The sequence below is a fragment of the Ambystoma mexicanum genome, chromosome 3p, assembly GCF_040938575.1.
Source record: "Ambystoma mexicanum isolate Mex_15411 chromosome 3p, UKY_AmexF1_1, whole genome shotgun sequence".
Classification (NCBI taxonomy): domain Eukaryota; kingdom Metazoa; phylum Chordata; class Amphibia; order Caudata; family Ambystomatidae; genus Ambystoma; species Ambystoma mexicanum.
The window spans coordinates 386,223,222-386,250,360 of record NC_090925.1 but is presented as its reverse complement, the minus strand read 5'-3'; the positions used below and the strand labels follow the sequence as shown (position 1 = coordinate 386,250,360).

Below are 27,139 nucleotides of genomic sequence, written 5' to 3'. Positions count from 1 at the left end.
GTGTTTCTAATGTTCCTTGATTACAGTTTCAAAAGCACTTTGAAAGTGCTTCCCTCTGCAGAATGTTTTGTTGCAGTATGTACAGAGGACTGTTGTCTTCGAAGAAGATTGATCAAGAGCCTTTTTTGTTGCTTGCAAGGTAGCTGGTGGGATTTTGTGTCCCACAGAAGTAGGCTGTGTGGTTACAGTATTGGTTGAGGAAGATAAGGTGAAGGAAGACAGCCTCCTACTTGCTAAGAAAGGAACCACCTTTCTGAGAGCATTGCGGTCATTGGTTTTGGTGTGGTAGCACATGGAGGTGGTCCCGTAGGATTACTGTCCAGGGAGTCCGCGACTGAATACAAAGTTGTACTCAGTACATTTTACTTTGGTTGCTTTAGCCTTTGGTACATTCCCAACAGTGGTAAAGAACTGCCACATCCATGATTCTCTCTGGGTGCTAGAGGTACGCACTTCCTATACCGCATCTTCTTGGTCCTCTTCATTGTCTAGGAAGTACTGCACTTTTTTTGTTTTTAAGGTCCTCCAGCTGGTGGTGGCTCTTGGGAGGAGGGATGGCATTAGCTGATGCCATTAAGATAAATAGCAGTTTTGCTGAAATGTTTCCAAGTATGTACTGTGTACTAGATTGTTAATGGATAATAAGTGGGAATAGGTGTAGGAGCTGTGCAAGGGAAATTTTGAAGTTGGAAGTTCCTAGATCAGTAGAAAAGGCAGTTCTGAACTGTCCACGAAGCACAGATCTTATCGCGAAGTGCAGACGGGTTCTCGGACACGTCATCATGCTACGAGCCAGCGTATGGTCATGTGGCACTGTCTGGAAGGTCTGCAATGAAGTCAGATGTTCGTAGATGTCTACAAAATCAGTTGAAATAGTTGCAAAAAGTGTATAGAAGAGTTAAAAATTATGCTAGAAGGTGGAAAATGGCTGAGTTTTAAGGTGACACTTTGTAAATTGGACACAAATATTGGTACAAAGTCCCTACAAGGGGTTGTTTATATTGTTGGTAACAAGATGTCGGGGGTCCAATGTTATAAGCCATCCAAGATCTGCTTTCCACCAACCCTGTAATGCAGAGGTGTCCGCGAACTCCACAGGACTGTTCGCAAACATCCGGACTGTTCGCAGACTTTTACGGTGAAAAAGACCAGTGTTTTGCTGCTTTCAGCCATATTCCATCCCATCCTAATCACCCCTCACCTCCCCAAGATTATTTGATAAATTTGACAAGTGCAATGTTGTTTTTTTATGTTTTTACCGCGATGTCTGCGGACACTGGCCGCTGTCCCCAAATCCAAGATGGCGGGCGTTTCCAAAAATCTGACGCACTTCACGCTTTTCACCATCCAATCAGACACCTCGTTGCCCTCTAAGCCAATCTGAGTCCTGTCCCAGGACCGAACAGGGAAATGGGTCCGCAGAAAGGACACAGATAGCACACATTTTTTTTTACTTGCGTTTTGGTAGTTTTAAAAAAAAAATACTGGACAGACTTGCATCAAATTAACAAAAGCACGCTTTCGGAACCAAGCTGCTGCTCCTGCTGCAAAATCCGTCCAGCGGTTTGGGCTGTAGGCATGAGCAAAGTTTTTTCCCATTATGTCTGAGAAAAAAAAAGATTTTGGGACCCCCCTTACAACTTTGCCCCCCCCCCCCCCCCCCTTGACGAAACGTCACCAAACTTGCCAAAATTCAGGGTGGGCCATATACTTTTTTTGCAAAGTTTGGTGAAGATTCGTCCACAAGAAGCACAGTTATAAGCTGCCCAAAAAGTGCTCTTCCTATGGGTTTAGCAACTTAACCATAACTACTGGCCCGCTACCCCAGGTACAGTAATACAAAAAACCTTTGTACCTCAGTACACAGAGCGGACTGCACTCCTAAGAGCAGCTGGGGATCGAGTGTCCTTTCAGTATAAAGAAGAGTCGTCACATTGGATCCAGGCAACACAAAATAGCTTTATTCATAAATGTGCCTTGGAGAAAACAAAACTTCATAAAAATACGGAGAGTTTTGCGGTATTCCAACCGCTTGATCACGTGAAGAAAAGAGACACAGAAAATTGACCAAAATATACCCAGACAACTGTATGGTTATGCACAGTGTCAACATGTTAGAAGAGGTTAGCGGCTTAGTTATACAGTCGCCGTCTTTGGATGTTGTGATGCCTGCTAGTTAGAGCATATACTTAACATATTACATCAATCAAGGCTCACATTTAAGTGTGGTTGGGATTGCCATGCTTCGCAATACGTCAACCATAAATGTTTATTTTTAAAACTAACATTGGGCGTGCACAAATTGTGGAAACGTCTTGAGTATGTATATAATCATTTATAATCTACTGAAGAGCAGATCCTCTGCGTATAATGTTATGTTATTTTGCATTTATATAGCGCCTTATATACCATTGGTATGGTCTGAAGGCGCTGGTAGGTTGAACGCCCTCGGGAACCGAAGTTCGGGTCAGTAGAGAGAGAGAGGAGAGAGTCAAAAGTGCGTGTGTGCACCAGGTATGTGTGCAGCTGATGCGGAATTCAGGTGGTAGCTGCTTCTTAGCGGTAGGTGTGGTGGTTGAGAGATCAGGAGTATGTGTTCGCTCTGGCTGGCTTTATCCAGGACGAATGTGGCTGCGTTAGGCCTGAGGAGAACGCCTGGCTGGGGGGTGTGAAACCAGCAGTGTTTACTTAGAGTGTTGTGGAGTGAGCGGGAGATGTAGATATGAGAACAGTTATACCGAATGGTGTCATAGTATCTCTGTGTTCTAGTTGAGTGGTGATGTAAGGGAGAGAGTAGGCGTGTGGTGTGTTATGATAAGTACTCTTTCAAATGCTCACTGCATTCCAAAACATATTATGTATGTCACGAAGTTCCGAGCGGGCAGGTCCGTTCTATTCATTTTGTTCATTTCAGGCGTTCGGGATTGTACTACACATTCATGCTTGCTTGACCTATTCTTCTCCAGTGTGCCTCACGCATGCTCTCATGTGTTCCATAAGTGTGCACTCCTGTCTTTCTTGTGCATGCATTCCAGTCTGCCCAGCGCATGAACTCCTGTCTGCCTACGCACTCATCCGCTTTGTATACTCAAACGCTTTCTATACACTCATCCGCCCTCCACATTCATCCGCCCTCCACATTCATCCGCACCCCACACTCATCCGCACCCCACACTCATCCGCTCCCCGCACTCATCGGTCCTCCACATTTCTCCGCTCCCGCACTCATCCGCTCCCCACACTCATCCGCTCCCCACCACTCATCCGCTCCCCACCACTCATCCGCTCCCCACCACTCATCCGCTCCCCAACACTCATCCGCTCCCCAACACTCATCCGCTCCCCAACACTCATCCGCTCCCCAACACTCATCCGCTCCCCAACACTCATCCGCTCCCCAACACTCATCCGCTCCCCAACACTCATCCGCTCCCCAACACTCATCCGCTCCCCAACACTCATCCGCTCCCCAACACTCATCCGCTCCCCAACACTCATCCGCTCCCCAACACTCATCCGCTCCCCAACACTCATCCGCTCCCCACGCTCCTCCGTTCTCCACGCTCCTCCGTTCTCCACGCTCCTCCGCTCTCCACGCTCCTCCGCTCTCCACCCTCATCCGCTCTCCACTCTCATCCCCTCTCCACACTCATCCGCTCTCCACGCTTATCTGCTTTCCACGTTTCCCACCCATCCGTTCTCCATACTCAATCGATTTCCACGCTCGTCCACTCTCCATGCTCATCCGTTCTCGGCGTTCATCCGCCCTCCTCGCTCGTCTTTTCAACATGCTCGTTCACTCTTACACTTTCGTCTGGTTAAACGTCGTCCGCTCCGCACATTCGTCCGGTCCGCACATTCGTCCCGTCTACATACTCGTCCTGTCTATACATTTCTCCTGTTTACACAGTCATCCCGTGTACACACTCGTCCCGTCTAGACACTCGTACAGTCTTGATACTCGATTACCCGGACCACCCACACATCGGCAAAACATACTACTCGTTGGCCTGATAATATTACTTGTCTGTTCTGCGTGACTATCCGTTCCAGACACTCATCCGCACTGTGTATTTGTTCGCTCTACACATTCATCTGTTTCACAACTTTCATCCGCGCCACACATTCATCCACTTCACACACTCGTCCGCTCCACACACTCGTCCGCTCCACACATTCGTCCGTTCAGCACACTCGTCCGCTCCACACTATTCGTCCGCACCAAAACGCTCATCCATTCCACACACAACATCCATTTCACACACTCACCCGACACCACACATTCATCTTTTCGCACATTCGTCCGCTCTATCAGCTCGTCTGCGCCGCTAGTACAGCTGTTCCACGTATTTGTTTGTTTCGGGACACTGATCCGCTCTCCGCACTCATCCGCTCTCCGCACTCATCCGCTCTCCGCACTCATCCCATCTCCACACTCATCCGCTCTCCATACTCATCCGCTCTCCATACTCATCCGCTCTCCATACTCATCCGCTCTCCACACTCATCCGTTCTCTACATTCATCCGCTCTCGCACTCATCCGCTCTCCACCGTCGTCTGCTCTCCAGGCTCACTGCATCCTACGCTTCTGCGCTCTTCACTCAGTCGTTCTCCACACTCGCTCTGTGCTTTCCATACTCATCCTCTCTCCAAAATCATCTGCTCTCTACACTCATCCGCTCTCACACTCATCCGCTCTCCACCGCCATCCGCTCTCCAGGCTCAACTGCATCCTACGCTTCTGCGCTCTTCACTCAGTCGTTCTCCACACTCGCTCTGTGCTTTCTACATTCAGTCGTTCTCCACGCTACTGCGCTCCTCACACTCATCCGCTCTCCTCACTCATCCGCTCTCCTCACTCATCCGCTCTCCTCACTCATCCGCTCTCCTCACTCATCCGCTCTCCTCACTCATCCGCTCTCCTCACTCATCCGCTCTCCTCACTCATCCGCTCTCCTCACTCATCCGCTCTCCTCACTCATCCGCTCTCCTCACTCATCCGCTCTCCTCACTCATCCGCTCTCCTCACTCATCCGCTCTCCTCACTCATCCGCTCTCCTCACTCATCCGCTCTCCTCACTCATCCGCTCTCCTCACTCATCCGCTCTCCTCACTCATCCGCTCTCCTCACTCATCCGCTCTCCTCACTCATCCGCTCTCCTCACTCATCCGCTCTCCTCACTCATCCGCTCTCCTCACTCATCCGCTCTCCTCACTCATCCGCTCTCCTCACTCATCCGCTCTCCTCACTCATCCGCTCTCCTCACTCATCCGCTCTCCTCACTCATCCGCTCTCCTCACTCATCCGCTCTCCTCACTCATCCGCTCTCCTCACTCATCCGCTCTCCTCACTCATCCGCTCTCCTCACTCATCCGCTCTCCTCACTCATCCGCTCTCCTCACTCATCCGCTCTCCTCACTCATCCGCTCTCCTCACTCATCCGCTCTCCTCACTCATCCGCTCTCCTCACTCATCCGCTCTCCTCACTCATCCGCTCTCCTCACTCATCCGCTCTCCTCACTCATCCGCTCTCCTCACTCATCCGCTCTCCATACTCATCCGCTCTCACACTCATCCGCTCTCACACTCATCCGCTCTCGCGGCTCAACTGTATCTTACGCTTCTGCGCTCTCCGCTCAGTCGTTTTCCACATTCGCTCTGTGCTTTTCGACATTCAGTCGTTCTCCACGCTCCTCCACTCTTCATGCTCCTCCGTTCTTCAATATTCATCCGCTCTCCACACTCATTTGTTCTCCACACTCATCCGCTCTCCACACTCATCCGCTCTCCACACTCATCCGCTCTCCACACTCATCCGCTCTCCACGCTCATTCGCTCTCCACGCTCCACACTCATCTGCTCTCCACACTCATCAGCTCTCCACGCTCATTCGCTCTCCACGCTCCACACTCATCTGCTCTCCACACTCATCCGATTTCCACGCTCTTCCGTTCTCCATGTTCGTCCGTTCTTGACGTTCATCCGCCCTCTTCGCTCGTCACTTCTAGATTCTCATTCACTCTAACACTTTCGTCTGGTCAAGCGTCCATCTAGATCTCCTAGTTTTCTGATGATTTATTCATAGTATCCACTTCACTGTTTTGATCTACATTATTCGTTTGGTATTGTTTGTCTTATGGTTTACATTCGATTTTATTTATTTATTTATTCATTTATTATTATTTTTTTTTTAGTTGTACATTTCTTGCTTCCGGTCAAATTGCTGGTTAGTTTTAGGGGAAGAGCCAGGTTTTCAGTAGTTTGCGGAAGGCCGTTAAGTCTTCAGTTAGGCGGATGTGGGGTGGGAGCGAGTTCCATAGGGTTGGGGCTAGCGTTGAGAATGATGATCCGCCTAACCTGGTTGAGTTTGTCTTAGGGATTACTAGGAGGCCGGCTGAGCTTGATCTTAGGGTGCGAGTGGGGTGATAAGGTATTAGCTTGTCTTGAAGATATTGCGGTCCGGTTTTATGTAGTGCTCGATGGGAGAGGCATAAGGTTTTGAAAGCTACCCTACGGGCTACTGGAAGCCAGTGCAGTGTCTTAAGGGCTGGGGATACGTGGTCTCTTGGACCAAGCGCGAGTAGCATTTTGGCTGCCGCGTTTTGTGCTCTTTGGAGTTTGTTTAGTTGGTAGGCATGAATTCCGAGGTATAGGGAGTTTCCGTAGTCCAGTCTTGATATGACAATTGATTGGACCGCGGAGACTCTGTTGGGAAATGAGAGATATGGAAGGATGCGCCTAAGATTTTTGAGGTGGTAGTGGCAGGATTTTGAGACATTGTTGACTTGGCGCGAGAGTGTTAGGTCGGAGTCTAAGGTGCATCCAAGATTTTTCACTGTGTTGGAGGGTGTCGGTGAGTTGCCCATGGCGGGTGGCCAGGGTAGTGGGTGCGGAAGAAGATCGAGCTTGCCGCAAATCATGATTTCTGTTTTGGAGGGGTTTAACAGGAGGTGGCTTTGGGTCATCCAGAGTTCTATGTTAAGGAGGCAGGATGCCGGGTGGGGATTCGGGTTTCGAGTTCAGGATTTTTAGAATTAGTTGAGTGTCGTCGGCGTAGTTGTAACACAGGATGTTGTGTGAACGAATTATTGGTGGGAGGGTGATCAGGTAAAGATTGAACAGGAGGGCGGATAGACATGCTCCCTGAGGGACTCCCGTGTCGACAGGTCGGGGTTGTGAGGTAAAGCTGGAGAGTGTCGTTATTTGGTGCCGGCCTTTGAGGAATGAAGCTATCCATTTAAGGGCGGTTCCGTGGATTCCTATGGAGTGGAGTCGGTCTAGGAGGATTGAGTGATTGATCGTGTCAAAGGCGGCCGATAGGTCGAGGAGGATTAGTGCGGCACATCCGGCGGAGTCTGCTGTCATTTTAAGGTCATCCCAGATCGAGGTTAGGGTGGTTTCAGTTCCGTGGCGTGATCTGAAGCCTGATTGGGCTGGGTCTAGGAGGTTGTTGGTTTCGACAAAGGAGTTTAGTTGGGAGTAGGCGGTTCGGTCAATGAGTTTGGCAATGAACCTAGTGTTTGAGATTGGGCGGTAGTTTTTGGGCTCGAGTGGGTCGAGCAATGGTTTTTTAATTAGAGGTTTGACGTGCACCGTTTTGAATGCGTCGGGAAAGATACCGGAGGAGAGGGAGGAATTTATGATAGATCTTGCGTATTCTCCTGCGCAGGTTGAGGCAAAAATTTCTTTAAGGGTTGTGGCTGGGCAGGGGTCCAGTGGTAAACCAGAAGGTTTGCGGGCAGATAGCAGTTTGAGAAACTGTTCTGGCGATATTGGACTAAAGGATTCAAACGTTGGTTGCGTGGAGGTTACGGTTGCAGGGCTGGGCGGTATGGGCGGAGGATTGCTCGTTGGCTGAAGTTGAGCCATCTTAGTGTTTAGAGTTTTTGTTCTTTCGATAGCCGTGTTGTGAAAGTGGAGGGAGAGTGAGTCGCACAGTGATTGTGTGGCGGTCGGGCTGGTTGTATTGCAAGCAGGATTGGTGAATTCTGAGATGATTTTGTGGAGTTCTTTGCTTGGGTTTTTGCAGTTTAGGATTCGGGTGTTGTAGTGGGCTTTTTTTGCTTTCCGGATTTCGGACTTATATTGATAGAGGTGACGGGCCAAGGTGGTCCTGTTTTCGTGGGTTTTCTCTTTCTGCCATTTGCGTTCTAGGTATTTATAAAGTCGTTTAGTGGTCTTCAACTCAGGAGTGAACCATCTGGGGAAAGGGGCGCAGCGGGTTGATGGTTTGCATGGGGGGGTGAGTCGTAAAAGAGGTGCGTTGAGCCATGAGTCAAAGGCCTCAGGGGTTAATTTGTTGTCGGGAGGGCAGGTGGGTGGTGGAGATTGGAGGAGTGCCTCGGCTAGGTCCGGGGTGATCGTTAATTTTTTCCAGCATTTGCGTAAAATCGGAGGTTCGGATGCAAGTACGGGAAGGGGGTCAGGTGAGTGGATGGCGAACGAGAGAATGAAGTGATCTGACCAGATGATTGGGGTGGGGGGCTTTAAATGAATCAGGGTGTTGGAGCTAAAGATGGCATCAGGAGTGTGTCCTTTGTAATGAGTCGGGCCGTTTATGTGGGGTTGGAGATTAATTGCATCTAAACCATCAACCAGGGAGTGTGTCATAGGGTTGGTGGGGATGTCGAGCCATATGTTGAAGTCACCAAGGAGGGTGAGGTTGGAATGGTTTAGTTGCATGGTGGCGATTGAGTCGCAAAGGTTGTTTGCGAATTGTCTATCGTAACCAGGGGGCCTGTAGATTATTAAGAAACTGTGAGAGAGCGATGGGGAGAGGGAAAGTTTAACGAGGAGAGATTCGCAGGAAGGGATGGAGGGTTGGTTGTCGATGATCGAGGCGCGGAAGAGAGATTTGAAGACGAATGCTACCCCACCTCCTCTGGATGGACGGTTCAGTGGGATGAGGGAGTAGTCAGGGGGAAAGGCTTCACTAGCGATTGGGTTGAAGTCATTGGAGAACCAGGTTTCGGTGATCCCAATCGGGGGCCTGGGGCTGGAAAAATGGCGTTTTCAGTGCGGATGCACTTGAATTTACAAATGCTCAGGCACAAACGGGGGCAAACTCACCTACAGGCCGCAGCAATAAAACAATAAAGTGTTTGGCACCAGTGTCCATAAGCACGGAAAGGATGAAGAGGTAGAGTCTAGTCATCACTTCATATTGGGTAAATCAAACATACACATTTTTTCACAAATAACTTACAAGGAATGGTTGAAAAAAGTTGCAAATTAGCAATATCATAAATGTGCTAAATTTAGCTCAAGCAGAGATCATAAAGTGCATAGTGCTCTCTGTCCATGAATGGATCTCCATAAGATGAAAAGGTATACATCTCATATCTGTAATGACAGTGATACAGTGACAGATACTGTGTGCAGTTGAATTCAGATTGAATACCTGTTTCAGAAGTAATTTACCTAACAAGGTTTCCACATCGGCAGTAATTTGCCCTACAAATACACAAATGCATGCATGGACTGCTGGATGTTAAAACACTCCATAATAAGGTGCAAAGTGCGTGCAAATATTGCTCATATAAAGCGCATACTTTTAATTACCAACATATCCTCTTAAGCTGTTTCGAGTTGTCAATGACCTTTAGTCCATGAAATACATGGCCAACCGCATAAGTGGCTCACACCATCCAAAGAACAAACTTCAGTATAAAGGGTACATAATCTCTGTCTCACTTGGAAATAGTCCATCCCCAAGTATACAAACTTTAATTTCTATAATAAAATGCTAACAATCACACAATTCATGAAAAGCATGCTAAAAACCAATTTGATGTAGAAAAATGTATAAATGTGCATGTTTGGTTAACTAACATACTCAATTCCTCAATTGGGAAAATAGATTCCATATAGAAAGTGGAACCAAATGAAATTTTTCTTTCTTTTTTTAACTATAGATTTGAAAAAGAATGTAATGTAAAGTTTGTAAAATCAAACCAAACATTTAATAAAAAAAATAGAAAGTTCTGGATTGGAGGTTAACTCCCAAAGTTATTTAATCATTGACCCAACTTGGTATGGTACACAACTATTAGGTACACAGACCTAAGGAAGAGGTAAACATGTGCACTCACGTGCCCAAAAAGGTGTAAAGTTCCTATATATGCAAATGTATGTAGTGGCGAATTGGAAGGAGGACTACGGTGTACCATGTTATTTATCTAGCCCTACTGCTAGGAGGGAAGTTCTGTGCCTAACCAACTAAAAATAAGGGTGCTAGACGAAGTCCAAAAGAAATAGCCCTTTTTGCAATATCCTATTTGCTAACTGGCCCTATCTCTGAGGAAAAATATAACCAAAAAAGGAGGCCGGAGCAATAGCCTTTGTAATTGCACCTGCCGGGCTCAATCACTTGGATCTCTTCTCAATGGGTTTTAAAAGTGTGTCGGTGGCCCACAACACCGTTCACAAGCTCTCTGCAGGTTCTTTATGTAAAATCTCAATTCCATATGATTCTCCAGGAAGCAAAGGTTTTCCTGATGCAATTCCACCATTTTCGATTTGGTACTTGAAAATGCTCTTGTTTTATACTTAAGGATTGGAACCCTCCAGGTTTTGTCTGTCTCTCTGTGCTCGCTCTCTCGCTCTCCTCTCACTCCAATTCTGTTAATTATATTTTGTGATTCTGACCGGCTTACTTTATCTCGGACTTAATGGGGCATCTGCCGGTTCGTGTTTTCTGGACTCCTGTATCCCTGTGGCTTTGCCATCCTCGAATGTTGGTGTCTTGGTTACTCCGGGCTCTCAAAATCCCTCTAATAGACTTGCTTCAACTCTGCTTATGTAGGTTGTCTACCCGGTCGGGTTCATCGCGTAACCCATGTGGCTTTCCCAGCCTCAAATGTCACTGTTCGCCCCTCTCAACTGCGTTACCTTTTTGTGAGCTTCCGCTGCTCAAAAGCTAATGCATCAATCGTGCAGAGCTAAGTGTACTGGTCTCTGCGTCGGTTAACGGGCCCCAGGCCCACCACGGCTTCTGTGTAGTCGCGCCATCAGGCGAAATGGTCATTTTATCTGTCTCTTTGTTGATCATGGCTTCTTCGCCGGTCAGTATGCCAGCGTTCCAGCATCTTACAAACGACTTGTTCGCTCTCCACGCTACCACTGGCTCCATGGTTTAGGGTGGTCCAAGACATCTTCATATCAGAAGCTCTTCTCTGTGTAGGATTCTCTCTCCTCCATTCAAAGTTGCTCATCTTTTTATGTACATCATCAGTAACAAAGGGGTGTCATTCTTGTTTGGCTGTGGCGTTCAGGTGGAAACCAGCATTGCCTGAAACCAAAGGGATTGAAGAAATGTCTCTTTTTGGTGAATCCAAAACAGGGTTAACAGTTCTTCCGATTCCCATGTAGGCAGATAAAGTGCATTAAGATGTGTAAATGTGTAAAGTAGCACTGCCCTGTAAAAGAGGCAATTATCTGCAGCGAATGTTTGCATTTGCGCTCATTTGCATACCATAGTGCCTTACTAATATGGCTCTGAACTGGAGGTGCACTTTCAGCAATGGTTACTATGTGGCCTTGTGGCATGTGAGACTTGGCTCAAATGGAATATTGTACTTTGACGTTTCAGGTGATAGGTTTTTTTCAAGAACCTTTAAACCCACCATAATTATTCTGCTCTTTGCTATATATTTTTATGGGTGCACGCATGTGTGGACTTGACTGAGCCAGCGTGTTCATGGCAAGGGTGTGAAACATAGAAGGCATCATGGAAATATCTTTTACTGGCATTAATGCATTATGGGCAAAGCCAAAAGTATGTTCTGTGGCAGTAATTGTTTATTTGTAAAGCGCTTATACACAAGTGAATTGTTTCAAAGCACTTCAGGGCGGAGAGGGTACAAGGGGATATCGTCATTCCTAGGTCTTGAAGATTCCGAATGATCGAACAATAACCAGTATGCTAGGCCAGAGGCATTTCTACTGAACAAGTAGTGGGGAGAAGGACAAACTAAAACAGAAAGGTTGGTCATCACTGACCCTATGCATGAGTATTTCAGGCACAACCAAGCTAGGGGGGGAGGCGGGGGGAGACGGAGGAGGACATGACGGACAAACCTGCTGAGCCTAGTACAGTCAAGGGGGTGCAAGTGCACAGACAGGAAGTGCGAGGCAGGGGGAGGGAGAGAAGTGCGCCCCAGTCCAGAAGGGGCCCGGGTTAAGTGCAGAGTGGTTGCCACTCTGATGGAACATATTCTGGGTGCAGTAGTGCAAGCCAGAGTGCGGAGGCCTGGAAGCGTGTGCCGGACTGGCGGGGGAGCCAGGGACCTGTGAGGGTCTGGAGGTGCACCAGGCGACCAGTCAGCAACACTGAAGAGATTGGAGAAGAGAAACGAAGGAGGGAAAGCAGGAAGAAAAAGGTTAGCAAGTGAGAGGGAAAGAGGCAGAGAAGAGGAAGGTCTTGAGGAGTTTCCTGAACATGAGGAGGTCCGGCTCAAGATGCAGAGATGCAGGTAGGCTGTTCCAGAGGGAGGCACCTGCATAGGATAAGGATCTACCCCAAATGTCTGTTTGGAAAAATGGCTCACCCGCAGAGATTTGGAGGAGGCAGAGCGCAGGGCTCTGGAAGGACAGTATTTTGGAAGAGAATATTATAGATAGTAAGGGCTCCGGCCCGAGAAATCCTTGTGGGCTATGCAGAGGGCCTTGAACTTAATCCTTGCATCCACAGGTAGCTAGTGGAGGGATTTCAGCGCCGGAGAGATGCGGCCCCTAGGCTTGAGGCCAAGGATAAGTCTTGTGTCTGTTCTGGATAAGTTGAAGAGGTCGGAGAGTAGAAGTAGGAAGATGGAGTAAGAGATTGTTGCAATAGTCCAGTCTAAGGAGAACCAGGGCTCTGAAAACAGTGAGCCTCTGGGGGAAGGTGAGAAAAGGAAGAATACCTCTGAGGAGGTGCAGCTGGTAGTGGGACTTTTTGGACCTGTCCGAGATGTGAGAAGAGAAGGAGAGATTAGAGTCGAAGCTGACACCCAGATTATTTGCCTCATTAGTGGGTGAGGGCGCAGGACCAAGGGTGGCTGGCCAGAGTGAGGGTGGGAAAGCTGGATCAGGGGGTCCCAATGAGGATGATCTCTGTCTTACTGGCATTAAGGCAAAGGTCATTAGCAGCACACCAGTACTGAATTGCGGACAGTCGGGGATGATCGAGGAGGCGGCCGAGGGTAGCCTGAAAGAGAGCTGTGACATCCGCATAACACTGAAAGTTGGAGGTGAAGGCCAAGATCATGTGGGCCAAAGGGGGCCATGTAAACATTGAAGAAACATTGAAGAACCGGGGGATAGATTAGATCTCCGTGGGAACACCACAAGTAGAGAGGGTGATAGATGAGAGAAAGGACCCAAGTTCTACCTGGGAAGAACAGTAGGAGAGAAATGATGCTAGCTACGACAGGGCCTTATCAGTGATGCCCAATGTCTCTCATAGGCCAGAGATCAGGATGTCTTGGTTTACCCATCAAAAGCTGAGGAGAGCTCAAGGAGAAGGAGGACGCAGGGAGAGTTAAAATCAAGGTTTGAGAGCAGGTCTTCACGGGTGTTCAGGAAAGCAGTTTCCGTGCCTCTGGATGCTCTAATGCCAGACTAATCATCATGGATACAGCCAACAGATTCAGTGTGGATTGTAAACTGAGAGATGGCCAACATCTCCAGGAGTTTGCCCAGGAAAGGAGTGATGGAGATTGGGCTATAGTTTGCCGGAAATATAGGTTGGCAGAGTTTTTCGAGCAGAGGTTGCAGAAAAGAATGATATGGCTGCAACCAGCTTGAAAATGTAATCTTTCACTCTCAGAATACTGCCGTGCAGACTGCAAGCTCCTACTCTCATCTCGTGATTTGCGAATTATAATTAAATTGGGGCGAGTAAATAATTGTGTCCATGCGGATGAGCGCTGGCAAACGGGTTGCCTACGCATGGTCCGTCTGTGCTTGTGTCAACGTCACCCATCCGAAGACAGACATGCAAAAACGGGGCTGGCCACTTGAAATGTAGTAGCTCCCAGCAATCCCCGATTATGTTACACTGGAAGAAAGGTGCGACTGTGAGCGGTCTGTTAATGGTTCAGCAGAGGCTTTGTGCTTTTCTATACCTTTAACATTTTCTTTTGCTAATGGGTTTCTCCCCCTTCCGTCTGTTCCCCTCCTCCCCCAGTCCTCAGAGGTTTTTCACATCAGCCTTTATGGCAAGATAGCCGACAGCATGGCCTGCTGCTTCAGCAGATGCAACTCAGTGCGAAGTGTAGGCAAAGGTACAGGTTTGTTTGGGAAAGTGCCGTTAATGTCGGGGCAAGAGGCTATTTTCTATATACATGGCGGGACCTCTGCTGCTCACCAGAGTACCAGCTGCCTAAGTAAAGCAGGATCCCTCCTCTCAAATACACCCCATATCCCGTTCACACGGCCATATGTATTATAAATTCCATCTTTTGCGACGAGCTGAGGCAGGGTTTTGGAAAGGGCCGCCACAACTGGTAATTCGAGATCCGATTCTTCTGTGACTGCAGCTTTGTCCCTCATTTCCATTAAAGTTCCTTGAAGTACATTAGCCTCTGTCAAGTGCGGGTGCCTCAGCCGTCTCCTTATGAAGGTGAATGTTTTGCATGTGAGAAAGATGGTAAACTGCGCCTGTGACAGATTTACTTTTATGAGGGTGTAAAGGCCTGAGCTTTGTGGAATTTCAGAGTGGTGCAGGTAATTCTGTTTCTGAAAGGGGAGGCGTGCTGAACTGACCCCCTTTTATATATGCGCTTTGCCAAAAATATAGTTCACACATGTGCCTTTGCTTAGACAGGCTGCTGGTGCCCTCAGCACGAGGCCTGCAGTGGCACAGAGCAGATTCAAAGGTCACATTCATTCTTGGCAGCCGCTGGAACACAGTGACAGCAAGCAAAGGTAGTTTTTTCATGTTCCGTTTCGAAACATAACAATTGTATGCCTTAGTCTGGTAGCATGTACATCTTTATAAGACTTGCTTGGTTGTGGAATGGTGACTACTAAAATCGCACAATTCTACCAAACACAGCAATTTGATATCCTGCTTGTGACTGCTCTATGAGCAGGACCCAGTTATGACGGTACTTATGTGTATTAATGTCTGGGCTGATGGTATCCACAGCTGCCATGTGGGAGAATATCCAGGATGCTGCCTTTTGACCCTCTTATAGGAAAGGCAAAACTTTCCTTTCTGAGCACATGAACACTCACTGTGAGATCTACTGGAAGTTGGTACTTAAAGGCAGCACTGACAAAACCAAGGCACTCTCTCACACCAAGTCACTGAAATTGCTTTGAAGGCAGCAAGCCTGGGAATGCGGAACCCCCATTTTATTTTTTGTTGGGGCTCTCTCTGCACCGCATTTCATGGAGGACGAGGCACTCTGGATATATCAGACACCAAAAGGCACTTTGCAGAACAAACTGGTTTCGACCCCTTACAACAGTCCTGCTTGGAGCAATCACCTGTGACCTTTTTCGTTTCTCCTTTAATTTTTCTTCAGACTCAGTAGAACAGGAAGAATTCACTGGATCTTTGTTGAGAATAAAACCTATCCCAAAGCGCCCTCTGCCAGGGAGGTGACAAAAGCATCCAAGGGAGAGCTGTGTCCCCCAACCATCCCTAAAGCACAGTAGGGGGTGAACTGCTGTGGACAATGTCTCCCGGCTGGCTGTGGCACTTGAACCAGATCCTAGACTGAAGATGGAGTTCTTGTAGCTGCCAGCCAACTTCCTGCAGTGGAAGTGCAGAACTGAAGGACTCTCCTTTTTTTTTTTTAAATGTGTTTATTTATAAAACGGCACGCAGGAGTACAGACGCAGTTGCAATGCTTATAGCCTCGCAGAACATATAAAACAAAATGTCCCGCTCCTCCCACCCCCAAATTCCCGAGTAGGCCTTGTCCCGAGCCTCATTCGGCCTGATCCGGCGTCGAGTTGTCGCCCATAGAGTCAAGGGCTCTCGCGACCAAGCGTGGCTTGAAGGTCAGGGCCGGGTAGTTCTGGTCATAGTCCAGGACTGGTGCCCAAATGTCGGTGAATCGGTGGAGCAGTCCCGCTTTGGATGCCGTGACCTTTTCCGCTATCAGGATGTCCCACAGTTTAAGCCACCAAAGGGTCATGAGGGGTCCTTCCACGGACTTCCAGGTGCGGGCCACTGTGATTTTGGCTGCCAGGAGGAATTGGGACATCAGCGTTGCCCTCCTCCCAGTTATTGGGTACAAGTCCAGGAGCGGTATCCCCAGGAGGACTTGCTCAGGCATTGGCGGAATTTCAACTTGGGTGATGTCCTTTATGGTGGCCAGGCATTGGCTCCAGAACTCCCCTACCTTAGGGCATGTCCACCACATGTGGAAGTAGGAACCCGGGTGGCCACAGAGGCGCCAACAGTGGCGGTCCAGGGCCTGCTGGAAGTGGTGGAGGCGCAAGGGGGTGGGGGGGTAGTACCAGCGTACAAGGAGTTTGTGGGCGCATTCCCGGTTAGTAATGCACCGAGATGCTGTGCGCGTTCTTCTCCAAATATCCACCCACGTGTGGTCCTCAATCTCATGACCCAAGTCTGCCTCCCATTGGGACATATAGGAGGGCATAGTCTGGAGGGGGTCTTCCTGCAATAGTTTGTAGAGGGCTGAAATCTTTCCCCGGTCTGGCAGGTCATTCACTGTGAGCTCCAGCGGAGCAAGGGGCCGTGTTGCGGCCTCCCGGGTCTGTGGGTGGGAGCACCAGTGCCTCAGTTGGGCGTAAGTAAATCTATCTGTTTCTGTCAGCTGTAAACTTGTTTTACATCACTCGAAGGTGAGGGGGGCATCCCCTTCAAAGAGCTGCCCCAAAGTTTCAAGGCCTCCTGCCACCCAGTTCCTAAAGTTCTTAGGGTGAGCTCCCGGGGAAAAGGCGGGGTTGAGGAAGATTGGGGAGAGAGCGCAAAAGCCTCCTGGGATGCTTCCACGCCTGCGGGCCCACTCCCATGCCTTTATCGACTGCTTCGTGGCGGACAACACTCCGGCCAACTTCGGCGTAGTGCGGTGGGGATGAACGGGAGAAAGTGAAGGGGGTGAGGGAGGCGGGATTGTTCGATCGCTACCCATTTCGGGCGCCCTGTGGCGCGTCCCCATGCTTGAAAATGGGCCAGTTCGGCTGCAATTTGATATTTCCAGAGGTCTGGCACCCTTAGTCCCCCCAGTCTTGTGCTGGCCATTATCGTTTTCCGAGGGATCCGTGGTTTCTTGCCCTTCCAGATGAAGCCAATGATTTTCCTTTGGAGTTGCAGAAAAGGGGGTAGAAGGATTGAGGTCGGGAGAGATGCACAGGCGTGGAGGAAGCGGGGGAGGAGGTTCATTTTGCATGCCGTGATGCGCCCCAACAGCAAGATCTCCTGTGTCTGCCAACGGGCCAGGTGTCTTTTCCAATTCCTCGAAGAGTGGGGGGAAGTTGGCCTGGTAGACTTTCGCTGGGTGGGTGGGGATCCGACCCCCAAGTATGAGATCGCTTGGGTGCTCCATTGAAACAGGCTGTGCTTCTCCAAGGCCTCCCTCTCGCCTGTGTGCAGGCCCACTCCGAGGGCGGTTGATTTTGGGAAGTTGATGGCGAGTCCCGAGACCCTCCTGAAGTCCTGGATTTCGTTCAAGGCTGCTCTCATAGAATCTTTGATGTTTGTGATGGTTAGCAGCACATTGTCCGCGTAAAGGGCAATTTTGTGTTGGACTGGGCCGATCTTCGAGCCAGTGATCAGGGGGTTCCGGCGCACTCGCTGGGCTAGCGGTTCCATAGCCAAGGCGAAGAGTAGGGGGGACAGTGGACATCCCTGTCGCGTTCCACATGTAAGAGCAATCGGGTCCGACAAGCGACCATTGACTCTCAGCTGGGTCTTAGGGGCTTGGTAATTCGCTAGGATCATCCTCCTGAAGGTCGAGCCAAGCCGTAGGCCTCAAGAACGGAGGAGAGATGGGGCCAGTTCACCTTGTCGAAAGCTTTGGTTGCGTCTAGCGCCAAGAGGGCTAGTTGTTGGGAGTCCTGACTGGCGACCTCTATCAGGTCCAGTGCCCTGCGGATGTTGTCCTTTGTCGATCTGTGGAAAATAAACCCTGTCTGATCCGGGTCCACAATGCTCGGGAGAGTAGGTGCGAGGCAGTTGGCCAGGATCTTGGAGTAGATATTGGTGTCCAAGTTCAACAAGGAGATGGGTCTGTGCAAGCTATTCTCATGGGTGTCCTTCCCAGGCTTGAGAATCAGGACCGTGATGGACTCCTGCATCGATGGGGTGACCGTTCCAGTGGCTGCAAACGAGTTGAAGAGGCGCGTCAGAGGAGCCACCAATTGGGGGCGGAAGAGCTTGTAGAAGCGTGTTGAGAACCCATCTGGGCCTGGAGCACTAGGCTTTAGGCTTTTAATGGCCTCTTCCACTTCCTCATTCGTAATAGGCGTTTCCAGTCCATCTCTCGCCTCCAGGTTGAGGGGTGGGAGAGCCGCCTCTCGGAGGTATGAGTGCTGCTCATCTAGGTTCCGCGGGACCGCTGTCATGATTTCCGATTGGTGGGCGACCGCCAGTCGCAGTTTTTCACGCTCTGCATGGTGGATCTTTCCCTGTGTGTCGCGGAGACCCTGGATGAAATTCCTGCTCTTTCCCTTAGCCAGTTTACTGACTAGCAGTTTGTTAGCCTTATTGCTATGGATGTAGTACCATTGTTTGGTTCTGGTTAGCAGGTTTGCTGTAGCGTCGGCATAGTGCGCCTCGTGCCTCTTCCTCGCCATCTGTAAGACCCTGTAGGATTTCGGGGACCAGCCCTTACGTTTGTGAATGGCCTCGGGGACCTCGGCTTCCAGGATAGCGCGGGCCGCCTGCTTCTGTTTGTGGAACGCTGCGCCTTGGGCAATCAGCTCCCCTCTAAGCACTGCCTTCATGGCATCCCAGGTATTAGCCGGGGAGGTGCCCTCGTCCCGGTTTTCAGTGAAGAAGTTTTTAATTGTCCTGGCGATAGTGTCTCTCACTGCCATGTTCCCCAAGATAGGGTCGCACAGGCTCCACTGGCGGTGCGGAGGAGGATCCGGGTCATGCAACCGCAGGGTGAGCGAGTCCGGAGCATGGCTCGAGAGGATCCGGGGGCCAATCGTAACCTCGTCCGTAAAGGTCAGGATCTGGGGGGAAGCCAGCAATAAGTCTATTCTAGAAAAGGTGCAGTGGACGTACAAATAGAAGGTGAAGTCTTTCTCTTCTGGGGACAGCACCCTCCAGGTGTCAACAATGTTCAGCGTGCGAAACAAGTGGAGCAGGGCTGTAGCCAACTTTAAGTCCCTGAATGTTGGGGGGGTGAGATCTATCCCTGGCGGGGTTCAAGCACTGACGTTCAGAGTGATTTTTAATTTTAAGTGCAGGGGCTGGCACGCCGAGTCCATTTTCTGCGGGGGGGGGGAGAGATAGGGGACAGGTCAAGTCAGCCATAGCTGCGAGGGATCCGCTGCGTTGGGGTCTCCTGCTGCTGAAGGTATTTTAGGAAAAATCACCAACAGGAGATATGAACTTTCAACATCAGCCTCCAACGGGAGGCCCAAACTGTGGCCGGGGGGACCGAATTTGAACTGTCGGTAGCTCCCCCGGCCACCCAGACTGGCAACATGGCCCACATGGTTGAGATTCTCTCCAGGGGTAACATGATGACATCCACCCTGGAGGAGGGTATGGACCGCATGGGGTCCGCGGCGAGCTTGAAAGAACCTTGGTGATTCCTGCGCTAACTGTACTTCAGGCGTACTTGCTCATGTCATTTGGGTTTACGGCGCCTCTGCACCCTTGACCAGGGGGCCCGTTTCGGTTTGGGAGAGGCAGCGTCCCGCGGAAGGCTCGATTGGCTTGAGGAGTGCAGTTCTGTGCCCCCGGGCAGAGGATTGATGCCGCATAGTCAAGGTGGCTAATTGTCATGCCTGCAAGGGGTCTCCCCGGTCACGTCCCGTCACCCAATCACATGACCACCCCCGTCCATTTACCTTTCTCCCGGGGCTCGCGCAGGCAACCCAGTTTGGCTCGCGCGCTGACAAGGCAATCACCACATGCCTGTCAGTCGCGCTTACGACCGTTTCTCCATTGGCAGTTGCCATGGAGATTAGGCAGCTGCTCGAGCGGTAGCACACGCTCTCGCACCGTTGTGGCCCGGTCACGTGACTTGATTACGCGATCACGTGACCCTGATTTACGGTCACGTGACTCCGTTCAGTGTCACGTGACCAGGAAGTAATGATATTTAAACGGTGCAGTGCCTAGACACCACGCTTCACAGCTGTATTCCTCGAAGACTCTGTCTGGCTGATTTACCCGTGCTACTCACCCGGCTTCCTCGAATCCTGCTCTTGTTTTTTGGACTCCTTGTGGATCACGTTTGGCTACGGCGACATTGGCTCTTCTATTCATCACGGCTCCTGACCTCGGACTGAATCACGGACTTCCTCTGCTCCTTGTTTCCCATTGATACGGACAGCTCTCTCTGGCTACAGACCTAATTTTGTTCAACGGATACCTCTTGGCTTTCCCGGATTGCCTCTCTGCACTAACTGGTCACACTCCTCCTGGTGGCTATCATCGGACTAATTGAGGCCCTTCCTCCAATACTACTCTCTCCAGTTGGAGACGGATACTTTTGGGTCCAGAAGGGGTTCCTTGTCTGCGTGAGTCCCGGAACCATTCCCCTCTTAGGTCCAACATCCATTACATCAAAGACCCCGGTAAGGCTTGAACTCTTCTCTGTTACATATACATGTAGTACCTGCCTGCTTGAATTATAACCATTGCCTTTTTTCACAGCTGCCTTGGGGTTCCTAGTACTTCGGTTCCGGCGTTGGATTCTTTCTCCACCTGTGGCCTCAAGGGTTGCACAGGGAGTGATAAGCGATTCTCCCTGTGCGGCACTTGGGGACGGAGGTCTCCTATATCTTCACGACTCTCAACACTTAACACTAATGGTGCGGGGAGTACCCTTGTACGAGAACTGTAGCGCCATGGGAAACAGCCATCGATAGCGGATCTGCTGGTCTCGTAGAAAAAGCGAAAGTGGGCGAAGCATCCTGCGCTTCTGGAGGGTTAAAGGGGAGAGATCCTGGAAGATCTGCAGTGGGGAGCCCTGGAAGGAGAGTTCGTCTTTTGAGCGGCCTATCGCTGAAATGGCCTCCTTGGTGGTATAAAAGTGAACTCTCGTGATTACATCCGGAGGGGGTCTGTCTCGGATCCACGGCGAGGGCGCAGTCGGTGGGTACGGTGGAGTAGGAGCAGCGACTCATCTAGATCCGGCAGCAGGGACTGGAAGAAGAGACTTATGTATCCGGGGAGTTCCTTTTTAGAAATCGCGAAGGGCACCCCACGGATGCGGAGGTTGTTGCGCCGGGAGCGATTCTCCATGTCCTCTTGCCTGAATTCGAGGACTGCAGTCCTGTCCATTAGTGTCTGGATGGTGCGTTGGATCTCCGTTAGTGAGTTAGTGGTCCATGGCCAATTCCTCGGCCTCCCCCATCCTGTGCTCAATATCGCTGACCCGTTGCTCTGTTTGCTCCAATTTGGCAGTAAGCTCAGTCATACAGGATCTGAATTCCGCTTTGATATCAGACATGAAGGCCTGGAGATCCTCTTTTGTCGCAAGCGTCCCTTTATCTTCGGTAGTTTTCTGAGGAGTGAGTTTAGGGGGATCGGATTTCTTCCCTTTCTCCGGGGCCAGCAGCATGGTGGAAATGTCGGCAGATTTGGGGGTGCCTTGGCCATGGCTTTGATGTAGGGGACGACTCCAGGGGACTGGTGTCTGCGCACGGAGGACTCCGCCAATACCCGCAGGATCCGGGGATGATGGTGGCCAAGGAGAAGGGGTGGGCCGGGGCGCCCCAGGAGGTGCTTTAATTCCCTCCAAAGGGCGACAAATAACTTGCTGGAGCAGACCCGCGGGGTTAGGAGGCTGCGGGTCTATGATTCGTGATGCTGTGTGATTCAGGTTGCTGAGGCGCAGGCCGGTTCTCTCCGGCTGGTAAAGATGAGGAGTGGACAGGGGCGTCCCAGGAAGTCGGTGGCGTGGCTCAGACAACAGGGGGAGAGCCCCCGCGGGCCCCGGAAGAGCAGTCTAACCCCAGCAGCAAGGCCCCAGGTGGAAAGCAGGGGGGGGGCCCTGCGCCAGGATAAAAGGAGGCAGGACCTCAAGGCGTTATAATGGGGATCGCCGGGGCCACCTGAGTGGAGCGGGCCCCCCCTCCCAGGCGCCTGCGCCACGTAGATGGAAGTCGGTAGTGATGACTGGGAGCCCCCCTACCTGGAGGGCGTCCCGCAGCAGCTAGAGAGAAGCCCCCAATTCCAGTGGGGGGAGATGTGGCAGTCCAGCTGGCGGGGCCCAACGGGGCGAAGTCTCCGGTGAGGAGGCTTGCTTCAGAGGAGGGAGGCAGGAGCAGCCGCCGTGGGATCCCCCGTGCCAAGGGGCCGCAACAAGAAGAGCTGGAGCGCCAATGCCACTGCTGTCGGGTGAGCAGAGCCTCACCGTGGGATGGATAGGGCCCGCTGGACGTGCGGGCGGCCTCGCGGGAGTGCTGGGCGGAGCTGTCGGGCGTGAGGAAGCCAGCAGGACCAGTGCACCTCCAGAGCACCCGGGGCTCCTCAAGCCAGAGGCCTCAGCAGGAGGAGGAGGAGCTGGGTCGTCTCGGCTTGTGCGAGCAAGCAGGACTGCGCGGAGAGCCGCTATGGATCGAGGGCCGTCCAGCAGATCAGGTGGGTAAGTGACCCGTATGGGGAACACCATCCAAGTCGGGGCCCCCTCCAGCGACGCATGGAGCAAGCCGGTCCAGGCAGGAGCGCCGCCGATGTGAGCCATAAGGTTAGGCCCAGGCGGGAGTGCGTGTGGGTCCCACACGGGAGCGGGGCGATGCTGGTGAGCAGGAGGGAGCAGGCGGCACTATCGCACTGTCAGTGCACTTTGAGGGTGATCCGATCCCCCGAGCAGGATCACAGCAGGCAATGGAGGGTCGACGGGCCGCGGAGGGAGGGACGGATTGATAATTGCGGCCGCCATCTTGAAATTTGCGATGTGGGCACCGGAGACCTCTCCCTCGCCGCGTTTTCTATGAATCTGGGAGCGTTAAGCGCCCAGGGTGCAGCCGGTGAAGCAGGGGAGGCTCCGGTGCCTCATCCTATTTCGTGCAGGAAGTCAGCATGGCAGGAACCGGCAACAAAGCGCTAATTGTTGCGGACCCATGCCAAGGCCATCAATGGAGCTGCCTCATCGCTGGCGCTCCAGGCCACTGACTCTCCTTTACTTAAAGACCCTTGATTGATCCTCCTAGCAACTCAGAAGCCCAGAAGTGTCAGGAATCCTATTTCCTCTCCTCAAGACATCATTGAAATGCATCAACTGTGATCAACGCATTTAGAGCTGCCACACGACCTGCAGTGCTGCTTTTGGCATTCTGCAACTTTTAACTGATTGATACACTTCAAGCCACCCAGACACCAGCTCTTCCGCAGCGAAAGGTCCTAGAAACCCAGCTTCACGCTACCGAGCGCAAAAGAAAAGTACAAAGGTACTTTGAAGAGGCCCTGTCTGCTTGGTCCACTTTTTGGATCAAAGTGCCTCTTATGCCCCCCACACTTGCTACCTTTTTCTTCAAATATCTCATAGTTGAACAGTGACATTGTTGTCAGTCTATTGCTTGAACATCCCAGCTAATGTTTAGTGCCCTTTACCAAAGACTGCATTTTGTTTCTTTTACAGGAATGGGGTTTTCTGGTATTTTGTAATTAGTTGATTGCCGTTTACTGTTTGATTAAAAGTCTATTTGATAGAACGTGATTGGACATTTTTTAATTTTGGAACTACTGTACCTAAGTTGTTTGAGTTGTTACTGTTATCCACTCACACACTCGCTGAAGCTATAGCCTGCCCTACAACTTGCATTACCAAAAGAGTTAAAAGAGCTGATCGGTTGCACAGTGCCTGTTTTCCCCTTTGATTGGGATCACGGCTGGTTTAGAAGTAGTGTAGGGATGAGTAGGTGTTTTTATAACACAAAAGGCTCTATACTTAAGGCCTTTGAGTAGTACTCATCAGCTTACATTTTTTTAAATTGACGTACTCCTTTAGGCGTTTCATTTAGCACCATGTACACCGCTTTAATCCGCACTGAGGTACCTTACAGAGAATATCCGTTATGTCGGGTGCACCTAGAACATATGGCGCTGTACATGGGATAATGTGGGTATGTGGGGCCGGTTGAGCCCAGTGTACAGAAATCAGGGTCAAGAAGAGGGGTGGTTACGTGTAATCGGGGCAATAATAAACAGCACTGTGTGCAGCAGTGTGGGTATGTTTTAAACTTATTCCGATTAAATAAATTCAGGGAATTCCTCGTGACTTAAAACCCTGCAGGACTGTATCCCATTCCCAAATTATTTTTATGCAGATTATGGAAGACTGCTTAGTTACAGAATTAATTCCACTACGAAAGCTATGTAGTGGCAGTGCCTTCAGGAATCTCTTACCCAGAGTTCAAGATTATTGCAACTCCCTTACATCTCTAAAGGCCTGCTCAGTTTTCAGTGTGTCAATCTGGGAGGCTCAGTTTATGCATACAGGAACTACATAGATACGGAGGCTGAGGTGCAGCAGCCATTTTTAGCAGCACAATGGTTCCCCCCCGTAGCACAATAGAGGAAACGTGAACATTGTTGAAGGACGCACCTCAAGGTTTCTTACTCGAAGATTTACATATCAGGTACTCTCTATCAAGTAACCAGACAATGGAAACCAAAAATGTGCGGTGGTGTTTTTTCTTTTAACACAATGAACTTGTAGTGAGTTTACAGAAACGAGACTGCTGTCGCTGAAGCAGACGGTCTCTCTAGAGTTGCTTTTTAAACCAAGTCATTTTTTGGAGAACACGTCCTTTAAGATTTGAATGACGCAAAATGATGCTTAAATGAGTCAATGGGAAAAAGGAAATGTGTCACAATGTCTTGTCCTGAAATAATCTCAGGACATTCAAATAAGCAATCCAGGAAAGTATCCTGGAATAGGTGAAAACCCAGAGATGGAGCTTCCTTGAATTACAAGAATGTTGAGGTTTTGTTGAGCATGCTCGAGCATATGCTCAGTTCAGGAGAAATGGGTGTCTGCAGTTTCACATTACAACTGCTGTGCCAACCTAGCGTTCTCCCCCGACCCCTGATTCCATTAAATCTACAAATTATATTTTTATTTATAATCATGTGGTGTGCCGGGGAAACCTATTTTGGATCATATGCTCAATTCACTCCCTTCCTCCTTTCACAAATGAGAGAGTGTTGCTAGTAGCTTACAATTTGAATGTTTGCACTCTGCTGGCATGTATTTTGGGCAAAGGCATTAAAATGTGTTTGAAAGTGCTCCTGTGTGCTGTTGCTGATCTGGCATTGTTGAGATTTTTGTCATATCATCCGACAAAATGAATTGTAAATTGTATGGTGTCTTACTCGTACTCCTACATCCCGCCCCCTTCACTCCATACTTTTGGGACATTCTGTCCATCAGGACGGGACCGGAGCACCTTTGAATCATCAAAAATATCTTTTTGTCCTTTTTATTTTTGCGTGGGGCCATTGCACATGACCGTAGCCCCGCCTTCCTCAGCTCCACCCCGCGCATCACCCATCGGTCCTTTTCTCTCTGCGTTCGGGCGCACTTGCATTTTTGGGAAATTATTCTTTTTTTTTCTCCCCACTTGTCCATCTTCCTGCTCCGGTTCCACGGTAGTCTTCTCCTTGATCTATGCTGGAGTGTCAGGAATTTTTTTCCTGTTCTTTGTGCGAATGTCGTTTCACGAGGGCGTGTCCCATACTCTATTCTGGAGTGCTTGGGCCCCAATAATCAGTGGGACTCTTGTCTCTAATGCGAGTTTCTCTTTGTCCGGGCACTCCAGCGTAGGCTCGTCAAGTGGGAGGAGGTGTTCCAACGGCTTCCTCCTCAAAATTTACAGCAGTTCATTGACGAAAAAAGGAAGTGTTGTAAGTTCCTTCCTTTTTAGGGCACCCTGGACAGGGGACTCCTTCTCGGGGTCTTCTGGTTCTGGGAGGTATCCAAGTGGCTCTTGTACCAGGATTCTCCCTGATGTGTCCTGAAAGGGATCTGATCTGGATTCTAGAGTTTTCTGAGGCTTCATGTCAAGGGGCTACAAAGATGTTTTTTTTTTTTCTCTGAGATTCCCCATCTGGGGGATAAGACTAAACCCAATGTTGCTGGGGCTGCTTCATCCAGGGTTATTCCTGAGGTTTCCCGGTCTGGGACTAAATGTGCCATGCCTAGTCGTGACATTTCCTGTCAAGTGACTAAACGTACCGGGGTAAAACCTGAGGATCCCCAAATAGGGACTATTTCAAAGACCAGGATCGAGGAGCTCCATTTAGGAGCTATGGCTACCAGGCATGACCCTAAGATTCACCACAAACTATCTTGTGAATGTACCGGTGTTGCTGAGGGGGCAAAGAAGGAAGGCAAAGGCCCCAAGTCTTCAAGCACTGGTCCTGCCGAGGATCCCTTTCTGAGGGCTAATTCTTCAGCAGAAACCAAAAGGGCTGAAACTCGCCCCAGGTCTGCTAGTACCGGCTCTGCCGAGGTTCCCTGTCAGACGACTAAAATGAATCCAAATGTCCATACAATCCCTGTAGTGACAATGACTTCTCTAAAACCTGTGGCCCAGATCACCCACGCAGTCTGAAGTGGCCATTTTGATGAGCTCTTCCACACCAACGTTCTCAGCGGCTGGTAAGGAGGGGCCTACCTTTGGGGCCCAGCAGCATGTTCCGCGAAACGTGGACAGTAAAACCCTTTTCACCCTCCAATGGACTGGCATGCATAGTTTCCACTGCCACGCACAGTATTGCTTCCTCCTACGTCCGCCCCCTTAGTTTGTGGATCCAGCTGGAGGAGGACCATCTTGGCAACCAGCGTCATTACAATCTTGGGGGTATGCTCCTCTACCCATTCCTGCCTAGACCTTCCACTGAGGACGCGTTCTTTGGCAAATTCTAGGACCTCATGCACTCAGGCCCGATGATGCTTACTTTAAGGATAAGTTCAAATAAATGGATTCCTCAGGAGCAAGGGCGAGGAGCATCTGTTTGGCTGTGGCGAGTGAGCAGTGTTTGA

General features: G+C 50.2%; 1 protein-coding gene across 2 annotated transcripts in view; it reads left to right on the top strand.

The window, feature by feature from the left end:
- GNAS (GNAS complex locus) overlaps positions 1–27,139 on the top strand; it is a 2,205,902-nt gene that overhangs the window by 1,614,194 nt on the left and 564,569 nt on the right. The window lies entirely within an intron of this gene.